At 41.0% G+C, this 22,845-nt stretch overlaps 1 protein-coding gene across 2 annotated transcripts in view; it reads left to right on the top strand.

The window, feature by feature from the left end:
* Window positions 1–418: 418 nt before the first annotated feature.
* Window positions 419–22,845, top strand: part of LOC139757124 (uncharacterized) — a 459,373-nt gene continuing 436,946 nt past the window's right edge. For both annotated transcript variants that reach the window (XM_071677224.1, XM_071677223.1), the window contains exon 1: window positions 419–526. The gene's annotated coding sequence lies outside the window, so the exon portion shown is untranslated. The remainder of the gene's footprint in view (window positions 527–22,845) is intronic.

The raw sequence follows: 22,845 nt of genomic DNA on the forward strand, positions 1-22,845 counted from the left end.
TATAATTTACCAGGAATACTCAACAAACTTATACCTCTGTAAATTGAGCACTCACTCTTATCCCCTTTGCCTTTGTACAATGGCACTATGCACGCATTCCGCCAATCCTCAGGCACCTCACCATGAGTCATACATACATTAAATATATATATATATATATATATTTTTTTTTTTTTTATTTTCCAAAAGAAGGAACAGAGAATTGAGCCAGGTGAGGGTATTCCCTCAAAGGCCCAGTCCTCTGTTCTTAACGCTACCTCGCTAATGCGGGAAATGGCGAATAGTTTGAAAGAAAGAAAAGATATATATATATATATATATATATATATATATATATATATATATATATATATATATATATATATATATATATATATATATATATGTGTGTGGTGTAGTGTGGGATCCGGAAGGTAAGCGACCTGGTCCTGCCTGCGTGTCAACTCGGCCAAAATAACAACAAACAGACGTCGTCTTGTGACAGAAGGATGAGTCTGGAATGAAGTCATTTACGAGATTTTGAGAGGTACGAGCGTCCAACATGCCACATTACCTGTCCCATGTTCGTGTGACTTATTCATGGAGTCTTTCGTTGATAGACATTGGAATGAGAGGAAGTTTGAGTGAATGATTGGAGGAAAACATGGACATTTATGGCTGAAGGGGAGAACCTGAGCCAGGTTGCACCCCAGACTGATATCACTGGAGAAAAGGTTAATTAGACAGTCATTATGGTATGTGCTTCATGTGAAGCTATGCTGTCAGTGTCCCATATACTTAATGGTAAATTGTTAGAATGGTGAGGGTAAATGGGATCATTTAATAGTTAAGGTAATTATTTATAGTTCTTTTCCTGCGACACATTATATCTGAGATTTCCTCCAAAATATATAATGAAGGGAAACTATTAATCATAAATGGGAGAAGAGTTTCCAGTCTAGATATTACCATAACAACGGTTTTGCTTTACAGATGTAAATACTAACAGAATTCACACGTAATTCAATTTGTTACAAGCATACATCATCAATTAAACTTATGGAATTGGTTTTAAAACGAGTTGAATGTATATGTAGTCAGTAAAGATTAGAAAGTGTGATTTTAAAAGTCATAAATCAGTGAAAGACATGTTTGAATGGTAATTTTACAGTTTACGCCACAGATGTTGTGAAGTATTATCATGAAGTTAGATATCTTTAATATTCATTTGTAAGCTTAATGATAGATATGTCATTATTAGAAATTAGGTGTCTAGATTGCATATAACAGAAATTTCATAACTTGTTTGGGGCATAAACTGTTAAAATGTCCACAACTGTCATACAGTGCCCTTCATTTTCATATATTAATGTATGAATACACTAGTTCATAACCAAACTCTTACTGATATAGTGTGCTTGATAGAAATTCAATAAAAAAACTGTTATTTATATAGTCTATGCCCCACAGAAGTTACCAAATATTTTCCCTATTAAATATCTCCCAAAATATTAATTTGTGAGCCTAGTGATATATATGTATCAGAGTGCTTTTAAAGAACAGATTTATCAATTACATGTAGCAAAAACTCCATAATGTCTGTTGGGCAGAAACTTAAGATTACCTTAAAAATCAGTAGAAAGATTTTATATTTTTTGATGCTGTTTAAGGAATGTGTCATCGTTTTGGTGTGCTTTCATCCACCTATTGTTGCCTGTGCATTGAAATGATCATTCAAAGGTAGAATATTTTGAATGTTCTCATCTGAAAATTCTTCAACAAGTTATATCTTTTGTAAGCTGTGCTTCTTTTGCTACTTTGTCAGTATTAGTATGTCAGTTAGTATTTTGCCAACTAGTTATACTCTTTTATATCTAATTTGTTTTTGGGTTTAACATCTTTCCCTATAGAAAGAAAGTGGTATCCCTAAACAAAGAAATCCATCGAACACAAAGAAGATTGTGAATTGTTATGCTTATAATACTGTAAGAGACATTGGTGACTAATAAGATTTGTGCATTTGTCAGTAATTTATTACTTTTCACATTGTATGTATTTTTTTATTTTGTTTCCTGATCTCTAACCTAGTGATGCAAGGCCATACTTTTTGATTCCCGGAAAATGGATGCTTTACCAGTAAAGTTAAACACTTCTGATGAAACGCTAAGCATCATAATAGAAAAATGAAACAACCAGGAAACAAGTAATATAGGCCACAGCAGAGAAAAACAACAAACTGCAGTTAGGAGTGTATTGTTGACATAGCTATAAGTGCCACACAGTCTGGTGTTGACTGGAAAGTGTGGCATGACATCATCTAGATGTACATCACAAGTCATAAGAGTATATATAAGCAATAAACTGTTAAACAGAATTTGTTAACTGACAAAGAGGATATATGTGTCAGAGGTGCAGAGAACAAGGTGAAACAGGAGACCAAATCAGAAGTGGAATGATGGAGTGAAAAAGATTTTGAGCGATCAAGACCTGAACATAGAGGAGGGTGAGCGGCATGCAAGGAATGGAGTAAATGGGAACGATGTGGTATATTGGGGTCGATATGCAGTCACTGGACTGAACCAGGGCATGTGAAATGTCTGGGGTAAACCATGGAAAGGTCTTTGGAGCCTGGATGTGAATAGGGAGCTTTGATTTTGGTGCAATACACATGACGGCTGGAGCCTGAGTGTGAATGAATGAGGCCTTTTTGTCTGTTTTCCTGGCTGTTTCCTGTGGGGCACAGTGTTACCAGGACTGGATGAGGTCTAGCAAGTATGAATATGTACAAGTGTATATATGTATATGTCTGTGTATGTGTATGTATGTATATGTGTATATGCTGATATGTAAATCTATATGTATGTATATGTATATGTATGGAATTTTTTTTTATTTCTTTTATATTATACTTTGTCGCTGTCTCCCGTGCTAGTGAGGTAGCGCAAGGAATCAGACAAAAGAATGGCCCAACCCACCCACATACACATGTATGTACATAAACGCCCACACATGCACATATACATACCTATACATTTCAACATATACATACGTATACCTACACAGACATATGCATATATACACATGTACATATTCATACATGCTACCTTCATCCATTCCTGCTGCTACACATGAAATGGCACCCCCTCCCCCTCACGTGCATGCGAGTTAGCACTACGAAAAGACAACAAAGGCCACATTCATTCACCCTCAGTCTCTAGCTGTCATGTGTAATGCACCGAAACCGTAGCTCCCTTTCCACATCCAGGCCCCACAAAACTTTCCATGGTTTACCCAAGATGCTTCACAAGCTCTGGTTCAATCCATTGACAGCATTTTGACCCCGTTATACCACATTGTTACAATTCACTCTATTCCTTGCACAGCCTTTCACCCTCCTGTATGTTCAGGCCCCGATCGCTCAAAATCTTTTTCACTCCTTTCTTCCACCTCCAATTTGGTCTCCCACTTCTCCTTGTTCCCTCCACATATATATCCTCTTTGTCAATCTTTCCTCACTCATTCTCTCCACGTGACTAAACCATTTCAATCCACCCTTTTCTACTCTCTCAACCACACTCTTTTTATCATTACACATCTCTTTTACCCTTTCTTTTCTTACTCGATCAAACCACCTCACACCACATATTGTCCTCAAATATCTCATTTCCAACACATCCACAATCCTCCGCACAACCCTATCTATAGCCCATGCCTTAGAACCATATAACATTGTTGGAACCATTATTCCTTCAAACATACCCATTTTTGCTCTCCGAGATAACGTTCTCGCCTTCCACACATTCTTCAACACTCCCAGAACCTTTTCCCTCTCCCCCACCCTGTGACTCACTTCTGTTTCCATGGTTCCATCCGCTGCTAAATCCACTCCCAGATATCTAAAGCACTTAACTTCCTCCAGTTTTTCTCCATTTGAATTTACCTCCCATTTGACTTGTCCCTCAACCCTACTGAACCTATGAGTGGATGGGCTGTTTTTTTGTTTCTTTCCTGGCGCAACCTCATTAATGTGGGAAACGGTGATCATGTATAATTAATATAATAGATTTACCAAACATCTACAGTCACCTTGGATTTCGATGGATCTCAGTGGATTTTATTGCCTAGAGAGGAGTAAATTGGAATTTCTGATGATATTGGGATTCACAGAAATATTGATTCTGATAAGTCCAACAGGGATATAAGGGGACTTGTACCCATTGCTCTCTTGAATATTAGACAAAGTGTTGTGTTGAACTGTCAAACTTATTAACCTAACCTTACTTCCAACCAAGTGGCTTTTTCTCAGGGCCCTAGCCTACCTCAGTGTAACCAGGTGTGACACAAAGGAAAATAAACAATGTTGAGGTTAGATTAGCAAAATAACATTTGACCATCAGGTACCAGTGTGTTACTGGACTCTGCTTGCTTGAGATTATACCACAAGTGAAAAGTCATCTTTGGCGGGGCTGTATCATCAATTCCCTGGTACTGAAAATATTGGAGCTGCAGGAACTCTTAGAAAAGGGGTCCTGGAGTAACTCCAGGACTTTTTCAAAAAAAGCATCCTTTGGTATATCAAAATGAATGAATGAATGCATATCAAGTGAAATAATGCTTGATCCTTTAGTGCTGACAGTTTGACAAAACAAACCAGCATTCTTTGTATTTCAAAAACTACAAAAGAAAGTTATTACGTTCAATAGATTTTGTAACAATCTACTTCACTAGCTTTTCTAGAACATGCACTGAATTTGTTTTGTGATGATAGGAGATTTAGTGGAGAATATAAGAAGACAGGCAGAGCATGCTTTGGGCTATTAATTTCATTCTGTGATGATTGATAGAATGATAGTGGGGAGGACTATAACTATGAAGAAAGGAAAAAATGTGGGATTGATTAATGTAAAAGTAGGTGAAACACTTTTAGAAATCATCAGAATGCATAATGTTTACATAACTTTCCTTTGCAATTGAAATTATAGAAATCAACAGAACATATGATCTTCTTGTAACTTTCCCAAGCAGCCAAGATTTGCCTTCATTTTCATTGTTGTCAGGATATAAAAATGTGATAGCATCTGTTCCTACCCTCAACATGGTCAAGAATGTTTGCTGTGAGTAAATCTATGTAACCTCACAGTGACTGGAATTTGACCAATGATTTTATGAAATAATTGATGAGAACCTCTAAGAAAAAGAAATATATCAGAGTGCATTTATTAACAAAAGCTTGCTTTGTGGGAGATGCATATGACAGTAACTTTAGTAGATTCCTACCATGACATTGAAGACTAAGGTAAATCTCTGCCAGGTGGAAAAATTAGATTAGGCCTCATAGGTTCTTTTCATTTTATTATCTTTTTTTGTGACAGGTTTTTCCAAGTTTTTGGTAAGTTCTAGTTTATGGAAGGTATAGAATTAACTTTGGAATATGAGTTATTTGTGTACTGTGTAGAGAGCTGAGAATGATGGTTAGAGTGTGGTTTGGGTAATGTTTTTTGTATTCACTGATGATAGATGTGTTGATATTGAGGAGAGCTGTGAAGTTCAGAAAAGGTGTGGTTAAGTAACACTGTTTCTTTACATTGGAGGTTCCAGTCATGGACAAAATTCCACATCAAAGCTGGGCCTTAATTGAAATCTGGGGAGTTAATGAAAGGGGAAGAAAAGAGACAAGGGAATGTATCTCGGAATTTTGGAGGAAGTCAAAAACCTGTCTTTTAGAATGTGCCAGGTTGTAGATTTTAGGAAGACATGAGTATATAGAGTTCCAAAGGTTCAAGGTGTTGGGAAAAAAAATTGATCAAGTTGACCCACTCTTGAGTTGCTAGAATCCACACAGTAAAGTTGAAATACTTGTAGGGATTAACAGAGAAGTATAGGAATTAATGGAACTTATGAAAACTTCACCCAAGTATGCCTAGGGACTGATATGTACCTTAATTTTCAGTGTTTTAGTGATAATATACTCATGACATTGTTCTTCTGCTGTATCCTACCACTTACTGAAGAGTGTATTCTCAAGTTTGTATTGTTGAATGACTTCTTATGAACATAATACCCAAAATCTGGATCTCAGCATGAGACCTTAACAACCATATATTTTTCAGATAGCTTTAGAAATAAGGAATATGCTGTCAGTGATGTTTTACTGTAGACATCCCACCAGTCTGTTGGGGATGAGAGAGCTTGGGAAGTGAGTCAGCTGTTGTTCGCTGATGATACAGCGCTGGTGGCTGATTCATGTGAGAAACTGCAGAAGCTGGTGACTGAGTTTGGTAAAGTGTGTGGAAGAAGAAAGTTAAGAGTAAATGTGAATAAGAGCAAGGTTATTAGGTACAGTAGGGTTGGGGGTCAAGTCAATTGGGAGGTGAGTTTGAATGGAGAAAAACTGGAGGAAGTGAAGTGTTTTAGATATCTGGGAGTGGATCTGGCAGCGAATGGAACCATGGAAGCGGAAGTGGATCATAGGGTGGGGGAGGGGGCGAAAATTCTGGGGGCCTTGAAGAATGTGTGGAAGTCGAGAACATTATCTCGGAAAGCAAAAATGGGTATGTTTGAGGGAATAGTGGTTCCAACAATGTTGTATGGTTGCGAGGCGTGGGCTATGGATAGAGTTGTGCGCAGGAGGATGGATGTGCTGGAAATGAGATGTTTGAGGACAATGTGTGGTGTGAGGTGGTTTGATCGAGTGAGTAACGTAAGGGTAAGAGAGATGTGTGGAAATAAAAAGAGCGTGGTTGAGAGAGCAGAAGAGAGTGTTTTGAAGTGGTTTGGGCACATGGAGAGAATGAGTGAGGAAAGATTGACCAAGAGGATATATGTGTCGGAGGTGGAGGGAACGAGGAGAAGAGGGAGACCAAATTGGAGGTGGAAAGATGGAGTGAAAAAGATTTTGTGTGATCGGGGCCTGAACATGCAGGAGGGTGAAAGGAGGGCAAGGAATAGAGTGAATTAGAGCGATGTGGTATACCGGGGTTGACGTGCTGTCAGTGGATTGAATCAAGGCATGTGAAGCGTCTGGGGTAAACCATGGAAAGCTGTGTAGGTATGTATATTTGCGTGTGTGGACGTATGTATATACATGTGTATGGGGGGGTTGGGCCATTTCTTTCGTCTGTTTCCTTGCGCTACCTCGCAAACGCGGGAGACAGCGACAAAGTATAATAATAATAAAAAAAAAATCCCACCATTCTAAATGGAGAATCTAATGAAATCTCTCATCAGTTGGCTTTGTTTGGATGATAGACTAGACTGTGGGAGTGTGATTGTAATTGATTTTTATCCTATAAGATTTTTAAGTCGTGGAAAGAAGTGTGAAGCAGGGATCTGTGAGGTTAACTTATGTTAAAACAGGTGAAACTTTTGTGTAAATCAACTGAACATGTGCATACCCTACCTGACTTTTAGCAACAAAAGTTTACTATATTTTGGGTGTTATCTGAAAAATATATGATTTATGTTTTGTGTTTAAATTCAGTGCTTGGGCATTATGGATAAGCTTTTGTTGGAAATGCAAATGGTCCTCCAAAACTGGATGTGACAATTTGTGCAAATGTTCATTGTAATGTGGTAGGCAGTAGATGACTGTGTCATCATATGTTTCAATTGCAGGTAAATCTCAGGCCTTAGGTGAAGTTTGGTGATGTTTTCATAGCTTATGTTAATTTCTAGAAGTGTTTAACATACTTTTGATTTAATTCACCCTTTAAGATCTGTCCATAGAAAAAGTGTCTCCCCAGGATGAACAAAATTAGCAAAATTTGAAAGAAATTAATCAGCTCCCTTCATTATATGACAAAAATTATGGCCCTGCTGCCATTGTCACATGATGAAGTAAAGCTTCCCACATCTGTTTAATATCCCAGCTGATATTTACTTCCGCCACTTATCAATCTGTATCATTAGGTGAATTATAAAGAGTAAGAGTGATTTCCAGGGATTTAGATTCAAAGGCTCCTTCTATGAAACCAAGAATTGTGTTTGCTTTTTTCACTGTTTCTGTTTCTTGATTACCTGGTTTTACATCACCAGAGATATTTGCACTCAAGTTTTTCCCTCGTTTACCTTTTGCAGTTTTAACAGAATTCAAACTGTAGCTTCCCTTGTCATTTTTCCTACTGATTCTCAAAACTTTGCTCATCAATATTGATGCTCATTTGCCACTGATGAGTCCAGTTCATCAGTGTGTCAGTGTATGCTTGAAGCTGTAAATGTTCAAATTAATTTGTAGATTTATTATCTAGCTTTGTACCACCCCCATGAGGGAGTTCGAGAAGGGAACGGGCATCAGAGATATAGGTAGATAGTATCATCAGCGAATTTTGATATCTTGCAATGAAGCCCATTATCAATATCATTGATATATTTGAGAATGAGAACTGATCCCAATAATGAGCTACTTGTTATGTCTAACCACTCTGAGGCTTTACCATTAACCACCAGACTTTGTTAACAGCCCGCTAACCAATTTGCTATCCACTGAAGTACAACCCCATCAGTACCATGTGACTTAATTTTTGCTGGTGATCTTTGATGCGGAACCTTAACAAAAGCTTTTTGAAAGTCTAAATGGATAGTGTCAATTGCTTTACTCTCCTTATACATGATGATTATATTAGAAAAGAAATCAAGCCGATTTGTTAAATATTGATAATTTCATCAAAAACTATGCTGAGAATCATTTATTGAGTGTTGGCCCTGTAAATGATTTACAGCTCTGTCTTGAATGATGGTTTCTGTAAGTCCTCCAGTACAGGTGATAAGCTAATAGAATGATGATTTCTGAACAGTGACTTATTACCTACCTTTTTTGAATATCGGTGGTACATTGATAAATTTCCACTTGCCTGGAACTTTTCCTGTAGCAGGTGACTTATTGAAAAGGGCAGTCAAGGGCTTAGCTATCTCATTTTTCACCTCTTTCGTTGTTCTTGGATTGAACTTATCAGGTCCTGCCATTTTATTCATTTTCATTCTGTTTATTGCTGAAAGTATGTCCTCAGCTTTTATATCAATATGTTGAAGAATGTTCCCTTCTCTTATCAATGAAACTGGTTACAAGACATGGGTTGTGTCTTTGATCATAGATACAGATGCAAAAAAATGTAATTTGATATTTTTGCATTGGCTTCGTTGATTTGAACCAAGTCGCCATTTTCTGTAAAAGGCCAATTGACTGGGTAATGATTCTCTTGCTTCTAACATAACTGTAAAACTCCTTAGAGTTTCTTTTACTGTTTTCAGCAATATATGCCTCATATTGACACTTTGTTGTATAACTCTCCTACTCCCTCTCCACAAATTTACTTTTTGGTTATAGGATTCTCAGAGCTTCTTATGAGCTTCTTTGTTAGAAAACAGGCACTCTTTCATTTCACTGTTCCACGACCTTGGTTTAGTTTTAGAAATACACCATCTACAATGCGTTGGCATGTATGTTCCTTCCACTGCTTTGAAGGTTTTCGTGAAGCTTTCCCAAGCTTTACTCATGTCATTTCCATTGACTGTATCATCCCAAAAATTAGTGCTCATCCTCCTTGAAGGCACGAGCTGGGGTGTCTGAATGTGTGTGGATGTAACTTAAGATGAAAAGAAGGGAGAGATAGGTATTATGTGTGAGGAAAGGAACCTGAATTTTCTATCCCTGAGCAAAGCATAGCTAAAGGGTAAATGGGAAGGATTGCTTGGGAATGACTTAGAAGTAAAATCAGGGCATAGTGTGATGGCAAGAGCTAAGGAAGGGGTAGAATTGCTGCAGGAGTTGCAGGAATACATGAAAAACTAAGGAAAAGAGTCCCAAATTGATGTGAGTAATATCAAGAGTGGGTTATGAGGTTCTATGAATATTATCATTGTTTATGCAACTGGAAATGAGATGACTAAGGAAGAGAGGCATGTGTTTTAGGAAGAGCTGAGTGAGTGTGTCAGCAGTTTTGATGTGAAGGATCAAATATTTGTGATGGGTGATTTGAATGTGAGAGTAGTTATTGTGGCAGTGAAGGCAACAATTTTGTTTCATAGGGTACTAGGTGTTGTGAATGAAAATGGTGAACAGCTTGTAGAGTTGTGTGCTGAAAAGGACTAGTGATTAGGAATGCCTGGTTTACCTTGGTTGCTTTATATACCCCAGTTTAGTCCCTTGACAGAACATCTATCCCTGTTATCACTTCTCTCCAATTCATGCATGCCTTTCACTCCCCTGCATGTTCAGGCCTCAACCACTCAAAACCTTATTCATTGGATCCTTCCACCTTCAGTTTGGTTCCCCCCTTGTCCCCACCATTTCTGACATATACATCATCTCTGGCAGCCTCTCCCCACACATTCTTTTCATATGGACCTCTGTAGTGTAGCAGTTAGCATTCCTGATGGCTGCCCAGGGTCAAGTGCATAGGTTTCAATCCTAGTATTGGCAGTTGATCCTCAGTCAACTTAGCTGTTTATCCTTCCCTAGGGGTTCTTTCATAAAATGGTTACCTGGCATAGGCTAGGGTATATATGGATGGGGTGGTTAGGGAGGTGAATACAAGAGGTTTGGAGAGGGGCAAGTATGCAGTCTGTTGTGGATGAGAGGACTTGGAAAGTGAGTCAGTTGTTGTTCGCTGATGATACAGTGCTGGTGGCTGATTCAGGTGAGAAACTGCTGAAGTTGGTGACTGAGTTTGTTAAAGTTTGTGAAAGAAGAAAGCTTAGAGTAAATGTGAATAAGAGCAAGGTTATCAGGTTCAGTAGGGTTGAGGGACACGTTAATTGGGAGGTAAGTTTGAATGGAGAAAAGCTGGAGGAAGTGTAGTGTTTTAGATATCTGGGAGTGGATTTAGCAGTGGATGGACCAATGGAAATGGAAGTGTCACAGGGTGGAGGGGGCGAAAGTTCTGGGAGCACTGAAGAAAGAATGTGTGGAAGGTAAGAACGTTTTCTTGGAGAGCAAAAATGGGTATGTTTGAAGGAATAATGGTTCCAACAATGTTATATGGTTGCAAGGCATAGGCTATAGATAGGGTTGTGCGTGGGAGGGTGGATGTGTTGGAAATGAAATGTTTGAGGACATGTGGTGTGAGGTGGTGTGATTAAGTAAGTAATGAAAGGGTAAGAGAGATGTGTGATAATAAAAAGAGTGGTTGAGAGAGCAGAAGAGGGTGTGTTGAACTAGTTTGGTCACATGGAGAGAATGAGTGAGGAAAGATCGACAAAGAGGATATATATGTCACAGGTAGAGGGAACTTGGAGAAGCAGGAGACCAAATTGGAGGTGGAAGGATGGAGTGAAAAAGATTTTGATTGATTGGGGCCTGAACATACAGGAGGGAGAAAGGCGTGCAAGGAATAGAGTGAATTGGAATGATGTGGCATACTGGGGTTGACATACTGTCACTGGATTGAACCAAGGCATGTGAAGCGTCTGGGGTGAACCATGGAAAGTTTTATGGGGCCTGGTTGTGGAAAGGGAGCTGTGGTTTTGGTGCTTTACACATAACAGCTAGAGATGGAGTGTGAATGAATGTGGCTTTTTTCTTTTCCTAGTGTTACCTCGCAGGGGGTCGGGTACTATTTCATGTGTGGTGGGGGTGGGATGCTATTTCATGTGTAGCAGGGTGGCGACAGGAATGGATGAAGGCAGCTGTTATGAATATGTACATGTATTTACATGTATATGTCTGAGACTTTTGGATGTTAATGTGCTGAGAGGTGCAACTGGAGGGATGTCTGATCATTATCTTGTGGAGGCTAAGGTGAAGATTAGTATGGGTTTTCAGAAAAGAGGAGTGAATGTTGGGGTGAAGAAGGTGGTGAGAGTAAGTGAGCTTGGGAAGGAGACCTGTGTGGGGAAGTACCAGGAGAGACTGTGTACAGAATGGAAAAAGGTGAGAACAATGGAAGTAAGGGGAGTGGGGGAGGAATGGGATGTATTTAGGGAATCAGTGATGGATTGCACAAAAGATGCTTGTGGCATGAGAAGAGTGGGAGGTGGGCTGTTTAGAAAGGGTAGTGAGTGGTGGGATGAAGAAGTAAGAGTATTAGTGAAAGAGAAGAGAGAGGCATTTGGACGATTTTTGCAGGGAAAAAATGCAATTGAGTGGGAGAAGTATAAAAGAAAGAGACAGGAGGTCAAGAGAAAGGTGCAAGAGGTGAAAAAAGGGCAAATGAGAGTTGGGGTGAGAGACTATCAGTAAATTTTAGGGAGAATAAAAAGATGTTCTGGAAGGAGGTAAATAGGGTGCGTAAGACAAGGGAGCAAATGGGAACTTCAGTGAAGGGCGTAAATGGGGAGGTGATAACAAGTAGCGGTGATGTGAGAAGGAGATGGAATGAGTATTTTGAAGGTTTGTTGAATGTGTCTGATGACAGAGTGGCAGATATAGGGTGTTTTGGTCGAGGTGGTGTGCAAAGTGAGAGGGTTAGGGAAAATGATTTGGTAAACAGAGAAGAGGTAGTAAAAGCTTTGCGGAAGATGAAAGCCGGCAAGGCAGCAGGTTTGGATGGTATTGCAGTGGAATTTATTAAGAAAGGGGGTGACTGTATTGTTGACTGGTTGGTAAGGTTATTTAATGTATGTATGACTCATGGTGAGGTGCCTGAGGATTGGCGGAATGCGTGCATAGTGCCATTGTACAAAGGCAAAGGGGATAAGAGTGAGTGCTCAAATTACAGAGGTATAAGTTTGTTGAGTATTCCTGGTAAATTATATGGGAGGGTATTGATTGAGAGGGTGAAGGCATGTACAGAGCATCAGATTGGGGAAGAGCAGTGCGGTTTCAGAAGTGGTAGAGGATGTGTGGATCAGGTGTTTGCTTTGAAGAATGTATGTGAGAAATACTTAGAAAAGCAAATGGATTTGTATGTAGCATTTATGGATCTGGAGAAGGCATATGATAGAGTTGATAGAGATGCTCTGTGGAAGGTATTAAGAATATATGGTGTGGGAGGCAAGTTGTTAGAAGCAGTGAAAAGTTTTTATCGAGGATGTAAGGCATGTGTACGTGTAGGAAGAGAGGAAAGTGATTGGTTCTCAGTGAATGTAGGTTTGCGGCAGGGGTGTGTGATGTCTCCATGGTTGTTTAATTTGTTTATGGATGGGGTTGTAAGGGAGGTAAATGCAAGAGTCCTGGAAAGAGGGGCAAGTATGAAGTCTGTTGGGGATGAGAGAGCTTGGGAAGTGAGTCAGTTGTTGTTCGCTGATGATACAGCGCTGGTGGCTGATTCATGTGAGAAACTGCAGAAGCTGGTGACTGAGTTTGGTAAAGTGTGTGGAAAAAGAAAGTTGAGAGTAAATGTGAATAAGAGCAAGGTTATTAGGTACAGTAGGGGTGAGGGTCAAGTCAATTGGGAGGTGAGTTTGAATGGAGAAAAACTGGAGGAAGTGAAGTGTTTTAGATATCTGGGAGTGGATCTGTCAGCGGATGGAACCATGGAAGCGGAAGTGGATCATAGGGTGGGGGAGGGGGCGAAAATTTTGGGAGCCTTGAAAAATGTGTGGAAGTCGAGAACATTATCTCGGAAAGCAAAAATGGGTATGTTTGAGGGAATAGTGGTTCCAACAATGTTGTATGGTTGCGAGGCGTGGGCTATGGATAGAGATGTGCGCAGGAGGATGGATGTGCTGGAAATGAGATGTTTGAGGACAATGTGTGGTGTGAGGTGGTTTGATCGAGTAAGTAACGTAAGGGTAAGAGAGATGTGTGGAAATAAAAAGAGCGTGGTTGAGAGAGCAGAAGAGGGTGTTTTGAAATGGTTTGGGCACATGGAGAGAATGAGTGAGGAGAGATTGACCAAGAGGATATATGTGTCGGAGGTGGGGGGAACGAGGAGAAGAGGGAGACCAAATTGGAGGTGGAAAGATGGAGTGAAAAAGATTTTGTGTGATCGGGGCCTGAACATGCAGGAGGGTGAAAGGAGGGCAAGAAATAGAGTGAATTGGAGTCATGTGGTATACCGGGGTTGACGTGCTGTCAGTGGATTGAATCAGGGCATGTGAAGCGTCTGGGGTAAATCATGGAAAGCTGTGTAGGTATGTATATTTGCGTGTGTGGACGTGTGTATGTACATGTGTATGGGGGGGGGGGGTTGGGCCATTTCTTTCGTCTGTTTCCTTGCGCTACCTCGCAGACGCGGGAGACAGCGACAAAGTATGAAAAAAAAAAAAAAAAAAAAATGTCTGTGTATGTATATGTATTTATATGTTGAAATGTATAGGTATGTATATGTGTGTGTATGGGCGTTTATTTGTATGCATATGTATGTGGGTTGGTTGAGCCATTCTTTCGTCTGTTTCCTTGAGCTGCCTCTCTAATGCAGGAGACAGCGTTTAGGTATAATAAATGTAAATTATTATTATTTATTTACATTTGTTTATTACACTTTGTTGCCGTCTCCCGTGTTAGTGAGGTAGCGCAAGGAAGCAGACAAAAGAATGGCCCAACCCACCCACATAGACATACATATACATATATGTCCACACGCGCACTTATACATACCCATATATTTCATCATATACATATATATACATACACAGACATATACATATATACACATGTACATAATTCATACTTGCTGCCTTTATTCATTCCTTTCGCCACCTCACCAAACATGAAATGACAACCCCCTCCCCCTGCATGCACACGGGGTAGCACTAGGAAAAGACAACAAAGGCCACATTCGTTCACACTCAGTCTCTAACTGTCATGTATAATGCACTGACACCACAGCTCCCTTTCCACATCCAGGCCCCACAAAACTTTCCATGGTTTACCCCAGACGCTTCACATGCCCTGGTTCAATCCATTGACAGCACGTTGACCCTGGTATACCACATCATTCCAATTCACTCTATTTCCTTACACGCCTTTCACCCTCCCTCATACTCAGGCCCCAATCGCTCAAAAGCTTTTTTACTCCATCCTTCCACCTCCAATTTGGTCTCCCACCTCTCCTCATTCCCTCTGCCTCTGACACATATGTCCTCTCTGTCAATCTTTTCTCACTCATTCTCTCCATGTAACTAAACCATTTCAATACACCCTCTTCTGCTGTCTCAACCGCACTCTTTTTATTACCACATATCTCCCTTACCCTTTCATTATTTACTCGATCAAACCACCTCACACCACATATCGTCCTCAAACTTCTCATTTCCAACACATCCACCCTCCTCTGCACAACTCTGTCTATAGCCCACGCCTCGCAACCATGTAACATTGTTGAAACCACTTTTCCTTCAAACATACCCATTTCAAAATGCTTCCTGAGATAATGTTCTCGCCTTCCACACATTCTTCAGTGCTCAGAACTTTCGCCCCCTCCCCGACCCTTTGACTCACTTCCGCTTCCATGGCTCCATCCACTGCCAAATCCACTCCCAGATATCTAAAACACTTCACGTCCTCCAGTTTTTCTCCATTTAAACTTACCTCCCAGTTGACTTGTCCCTCAACCCTACTGTACCTAATAACCTTGTTCTTATTCACATTCACTCTCAAATTTCTTCTTTCACATGCTTTACCAAACTCAGTCTCCAGGTTCTGCAGTTGCTCACCCAAATCAGCCACCAGCTCTGTATCATCAGCGAACAACAACTGACACTTCCCAAGCCCTGTCATCCACAACGTGCCCCTCTCTCCCAAACTCTTTCATTCACCTCCCAAACAACCCCATCCATAAACAAATCAAACAACCATGGAGACATCACGCACCCCTGCCGCAAACCGATATTCACTGAGAACCAATCACTTTCCTCTCTTCCTACTCTTACACTTGACTTACATCCTTGATAAAAACATTTCACTGCTTTTAGCAACTCTCCTCCCACATCATATATTCTTAATATCTTCCACAGAGCATCTCTATCAAATCTATCATATCCATTCACTAGATCCATAAATGCTATATACAAATCCATTTGTTTTTCCAAGTATTTCTCACATACATTCTTCAAAGCAAACATCTGATCCACACATCCTCTCCCACTTAAGAAACTACACTGCTCTTCCCCAATCTGATATTCTGTACATGCCTTCACCCTCTTCAGGAATACTCAACAAACTTATACCACTATATTTTGAACATTCACCTTTATCCCCTTTGCCTTTGTACAATGGCACTATGCATGCATTCTGCCAATCCTCAGGCATTCGCCATGAGCCATACATACATTGAATATCCTCACCAACCAGTCAACAACACAGTCACCCCCTTTTTAATAAATTCCACTGCAATACCATCCAAACCCACTGCCATGCCGGATTTCATCTTCCCCAAAGCTTTCACTACCCGCTCCATGTTTACCATACCATTCTCCCTGACCTTCTCACTTTGCATACCACCTCGACCAAAACACCCTATATCTGCCACTCTATCACCTAACACATTCAACCAGCTTTCAAAATACTCACTCCATTTCACATCACCACTGCTTGTTATTACCTCCCCATTAGCCCCCTTCACCGATGTTCCCATTTGTTTTCTTGTCTTATGCACTTATTTACCTCCTTCCAAAACATCTTTTTATTTTTTTTATTATACTTTGTCGCTGTCTCCCGCATTAGCGAGGTAGCGCAAGGAAACAAACGAAAGAATGGCCCAACACATCCACCTACACATGTATGTACATACACGTCCACATGCGCACATATACATAACCATAAATCTCAATGTATACATATATTTTTTTTTTTTTTTTTATACTTTGTCGCTGTCTCCCGCGTTTGCGAGGTAGCGCAAGGAAACAGACGAAAGAAATGGCCCAACCCCCCCATACACATGTACATACACACGTCCACACACGCAAATATACATACCTACACAGCTTTCCTTGGTTTACCCCGGACGCTTCACATGCCTTGATTCAATCCACTGACAGCACGTCAACCCCTGTATACCACATCGCTCCAATTCACTCTATTCCTTGCCCTCCTTTCACCCTCCTGCATGTTCAGGCCCCGATCACACAAAATCCTTTTCACTCCATCTTTCCACCTCCAATTTGGTCTCCCTCTTCTCCTCGTTCCCTCCACCTCCGACACATATATCCTCTTGGTCAATCTTTCCTCACTCATTCTCTCCATGTGCCCAAACCATTTCAAAACACCCTCTTCTGCTCTCTCAACCACGCTCTTTTTATTTCCACACATCTCTCTTACCCTTACGTTACTTACTCGATCAAACCACCTCACACCACATATTGTCCTCAAACATCTCATTTCCAGCACATCCATCCTCCTGCGCACAACTCTATCCATAGCCCACGCCTCGCAACCATACAACATTGTTGGAACTACTATTCCTTCAAACATACCCATTTTTGCTTTCCAGGATAATGTTCTCGACTTCCACACATTTTTCAAGGCTCCCAAAATTTTCGCCCCCTCCCCCACCCTATGATCCACTTCCGCTTCCATGGTTCCATCCGCTGACAGATCCACTCCCAGATATCTAAAACACTTCACTTCCCCCAGTTTTTCTCCATTCAAACTCACCTCCCAATTGACTTGACCCTCAACCCTACTGTACCTAATAACCTTGCTCTTATTCACATTTACTCTTAACTTTCTTCTTCCACACACTTTACCAAACTCCGTCACCAGCTTCTGCAGTTTCTCACATGAATCCGCCACCAGCGCTGTATCATCAGCGAACAACAACTGACTCACTTCCCAAGCTCTCTCATCCCCAACAGACTTCATACTTGCCCCTCTTTCCAAGACTCTTGCATTTACCTCCCTAACAACCCCATCCATAAACAAATTAAACAACCATGGAGACATCACACACCCCTGCCGCAAACCTACATTCACTGAGAACCAATCACTTTCCTCTCTTCCTACACATACACATGCCTTACATCCTCGATAAAAACTTTTCACTGCTTCTAACAACTTGCCTCCCACACCATATATTCTTAATACCTTCCACAGAGCATCTCTATCAACTCTATCATATGCCTTCTCCAGATCCATAAATGCTACATACAAATCCATTTGCTTTTCTAAGTATTTCTCACATACATTCTTCAAAGCAAACACCTGATCCACACATCCTCTACCACTTCTGAAACCACACTGCTCTTCCCCAATCTGATGCTCTGTACATGCCTTCACCCTCTCAATCAATCAATATATATATATAAATATATATATATATATATATATATATATATATATATATATATATATATATATATATATATATATATATATATATATATATCACCCCTATCACCCCTATCCCTGGGGATAGGGGTGAAAGAATACTTCCCACGTATTCCTCGCGTGTCGTAGAAAGCGACTAGAGGGGACGGGAGCGGGGGGCCAGAAATCCTCCCCTCCTTGTATTAACTTTCTAAAATGGGAAACAGAAGAAGGAGTCACGCGGGGAGTGCTCATCCTCCTCGAAGGCTCAGAGTGGGGTGCCTAAATGTGTGTGGATGTAACCAAGATGTGAAAAAAGGAGAGATAGGTAGTATGTTTGAGGAAAGGAACCTGCATGTTTTGGCTCTGAGTGAAACGAAGCTCAAGGGTAAAGGGGAAGAGTGGTTTGGGAATGTCTGGGGAGTAAAGTCAGGGGTTAGTGAGAGGACAAGAGCAAGGGAAGGAGTAGCAATACTCCTGAAACAGGAGTTGTGGGAGTATGTGATAGAGTGTAAGAAAGTAAATTCTCGATTAATATGGGTAAAACTGAAAGTTGATGGAGAGAGGTGGGTGATTATTGGTGCATATGCACCTGGGCTTGAGAAGAAAGATCAAGAGAGGCAAGTGTTTTGGGAGCAGCTGAATGAGTGTGTTAGTGGTTTTGATGCACGAGACCAGGTTATAGTGATGGGTGATTTGAATGCAAGGGTGAGTAATGTGGCAGTTGAGGGAATAATTGGTATACATGGGGTGTTCAGTGTTGTAAATGGAAATGGTGAAGAGCTTGTAGATTTATGTGCTGAAAAAGGACTGATGATTGGGAATACCTGGTTTAAAAAGCGAGATATACATAAGTATACTTATGTAAGTAGGAGAGATGGCCAGAGAGCGTTATTGGATTACGTGTTAATTGACAGGCGTGCGAAAGAGAGACTTTTGGATGTTAATGTGCTGAGAGGTGCAACTGGAGGGATGTCTGATCATTATCTTGTGGAGGCTAAGGTGAAGATTTGTATGGGTTTTCAGAAAAGAAGAGTGAATGTTGGGGAGAAGAGGGTGGTGAGAGTAAGTGAGCTTGAGAAGGAGACCTGTGTGAGGAAGTACCAGGAGAGACTGAGTACAGAATGGAAAAAGGTGAGAACAATGGAAGTAAGGGGAGTGGGGGAGGAATGGGATGTATTTAGGGAATCAGTGATGGATTGCGCAAAAGATGCTTGTGGCATGAGAAGAGTGGGAGGTGGGTTGATTAGAAAGGGTAGTGAGTGGTGGGATGAAGAAGTAAGAGTATTAGTGAAAGAGAAGAGAGAGGCATTTGGACGATTTTTGCAGGAAAAAAATGCAATTGAGTGGGAGATGTATAAAAGAAAGAGACAGGAGGTCAAGAGAAAGGTGCAAGAGGTGAAAAAAAGGGCAAATGAGAGTTGGTGTGAGAGAGTATCATTAAATTTTAGGGAGAATAAAAAGATGTTCTGGAAGGAGGTAAATAAAGTGCGTAAGACAAGGGAGCGAATGGGAACTTCAGTGAAGGGCGCAAATGGGGAGGTGATAACAAGTAGTGGTGATGTGAGAAGGAGATGGAGTGAGTATTTTGAAGGTTTGTTGAATGTGTTTGATGATAGAGTGGCAGATATAGGGTGTTTTGGTCGAGGTGGTGTGCAAAGTGAGAGGGTTAGGGAAAATGATTTGGTAAACAGAGAAGAGGTAGTGAAAGCTTTGCGGAAGATGAAAGCCGGCAAGGCAGCAGGCTTGGATGGTATTGCAGTGGAATTTATTAAAAAAGGGGGTGATTGTATTGTTGACTGGTTGGTAAGGTTATTTAATGTATGTATGACTCATGGTGAGGTGCCTGAGGATTGGCGGAATGCGTGCATAGTGCCATTGTACAAAGGCAAAGGGGATAAGAGTGGATGCTCAAATTACAGAGGTATAAGTTTGTTGAGTATTCCTGGTAAATTATATGGGAGGGTATTGATTGAGAGGGTGAAGGCATGTACAGAGCATCAGATTGGGGAAGAGCAGTGTGGTTTCAGAAGTGGTAGAGGATGTGTGGATCAGGTGTTTGCTTTGAAGAATGTATGTGAGAAATACTTAGAAAAGCAAATGGATTTGTATGTAGCATTTATGGATCTGGAGAAGGCATATGATAGAGTTGATAGAGATGCTCTGTGGAAGGTATTGAGAATATATGGTGTGGGAGGAAAGTTGTTAGAAGCAGTGAAAAGTTTTTATCGAGGACGTAAGGCATGTGTACGTGTAGGAAGAGAGGAAAGTGATTGGTTCTCAGTGAATGTAGGTTTGCGGCAGGGGTGTGTGATGTCTCCATGGTTGTTTAATTTGTTTATGGATGGGGTTGTTAGGGAGGTAAATGCAAGAGTCTTGGAAAGAGGGGCAAGTATGAAGTCTGTTGGGGATGAGAGAGCTTGGGAAGTGAGTCAGTTGTTGTTCGCTGATGATACAGCGCTGGTGGCTGATTCATGTGAGAAACTGCAGAAGCTGGTGACTGAGTTTGGTAAAGTGTGTGGAAGAAGAAAGTTAAGAGTAAATGTGAATAAGAGCAAGGTTATTAGGTACAGTAGGGTTGAGGGTCAAGTCAATTGGGAGGTGAGTTTGAATGGAGAAAAACTGGAGGAAGTGAAGTGTTTTAGATATCTGGGAGTGGATCTGGCAGCGGATGGAACCATGGAAGTGGAAGTGGATCATAGGGTGGGGGAGGGGGCGAAAATTCTGGGGGCCTTGAAGAATGTGTGGAAGTCGAGAACATTATCTCGGAAAGCAAAAATGGGTATGTTTGAAGGAATAGTGGTTCCAACAATGTTGTATGGTTGCGAGGTGTGGGCTATGGATAGAGTTGTGCGCAGGAGGATGGATGTGCTGGAAATGAGATGTTTAAGGACAATGTGTGGTGTGAGGTGGTTTGATCGAGTGAGTAACGTAAGGGTAAGAGAGATGTGTGGAAATAAAAAGAGCGTAGTTGAGAGAGCAGAAGAGGGTGTTTTGAAGTGGTTTGGACACATGGAGAGGATGAGTGAGGAAAGATTGACCAAGAGAATATATGTGTCGGAGGTGGAGGGAGCAAGGAGAAGAGGGAGACCAAATTGGAGGTGGAAAGATGGAGTGAAAAAGATTTTGTGTGATCGGGGCCTGAACATGCAGGAGGGTTAAAGGAGGGCAAGGAATAGAGTGAATTGGAGCGATGTGGTATACCGGGGTTGACGTGCTGTCAGTGGATTGAATCAAGGCATGTGAAGCGTCTGGGGTAAACCATGGAAAGCTGTGTAGGTATGTATATTTGTGTGTGTGGACGTATGTATATACATGTGTATGGGGGGGGGTTGGGCCATTTCTTTCGTCTGTTTCCTTGCGCTACCTCGCAAACGCGGGAGACAGCGACAAAGTATAAAAAAAAAAAAAATATATATATATATATATATATATATATATATATATATATTTTTTTTTTTTTTTTTTTGCTTTGTCGCTGTTTCCCGCGTTTGCGAGGTAGCGCAAGGAAACAGACAAAAGAAATGGCCCAACCCATCCCCATACACATGTATATACATATGTCCACACACGCAAATATACATACCTACACAGCTTTCCATGGTTTACCCCAGACGCTTCACATGATCTGATTCAATCCTCTGACAGCACGTCAACCCCAGTATACCACATCGATCCATTTCACTCTATTCCTTGCCCTCCTTTCACCCTCCTGCATGTTCAGGCCCCGATCACACAAAATCTTTTTCACTCCAACTTTCCACCTCCAATTTGGTCTCCCACTTCTCCTCGTTCCCTCCACCTACGACACATATATCCTCTTGGTCAATCTTTCCTCACTCATCCTCTCCATGTGCCCAAACCATTTCAAAACACCCTCTTCTGCTCTCTCAACCACGCTCTTTTTATTTCCACACATCTCTCTTACCCTTACGTTCCTTACTCGATCAAACCACCTCACACCACACATTGTCCTCAAACATCTCATTTCCAGCACATCCATCCTCCTGCGCACAACTCTATCCATAGCACACGCCTCGCAACCATACAACATTGTTGGAACCACTATTCCTTCAAACATACCCATTTTTGCTATCCGAGATAATGTTCTCAACTTCCACACATTCTTCAAGGCTCCCAGGATTTTCGTCCCCTCCCCCACCCTATGATCCACTTCCGCTTCCATGGTTCGATCCGCTGCCAGATCCACTCCCAGATATCTAAGACACTTTACTTCCTCCAGTTTTTCTCCATTCAAACTTACCTCCCAATTGACTTGACCCTCAACCCTACTGTACCTAATTACCTTGCTCTTATTCACATTTACTCTTAACTTTCTTCTTTCACACACTTTACTAAACTCAGTCACCAGCTTCTGCAGTTTCTCACATGAATCAGCCACCAGCGCTGTATCATCAGCGAACAACAACTGACTCACTTCCCAAGCTCTCTCATCCCCAACAGACTTCATACTTGCCCCTCTTTCCAAAACTCTTGCATTCACCTCCCTAACAACCCCATCCATAAACAAATTAAACAACCATGGAGACATCACACACCCCTGCCGCAAACCTACATTCACTGAGAACCAGTCACTTTCCTCTCTTCCTACACGTACACATGCCTTACATCCTCAATAAAAACATTTCACTGCTTCTAACAACTTGCCTCCCACACCATATATTCTTAATACCTTCCACAGAGCATCTCTATCAACTCTATCATATGCCTTCTCCTGATCC

This window comes from Panulirus ornatus, chromosome 24 (genome assembly GCF_036320965.1).
Source record: "Panulirus ornatus isolate Po-2019 chromosome 24, ASM3632096v1, whole genome shotgun sequence".
In the NCBI taxonomy this organism is placed as follows: Eukaryota; Metazoa; Arthropoda; class Malacostraca; order Decapoda; family Palinuridae; genus Panulirus; species Panulirus ornatus.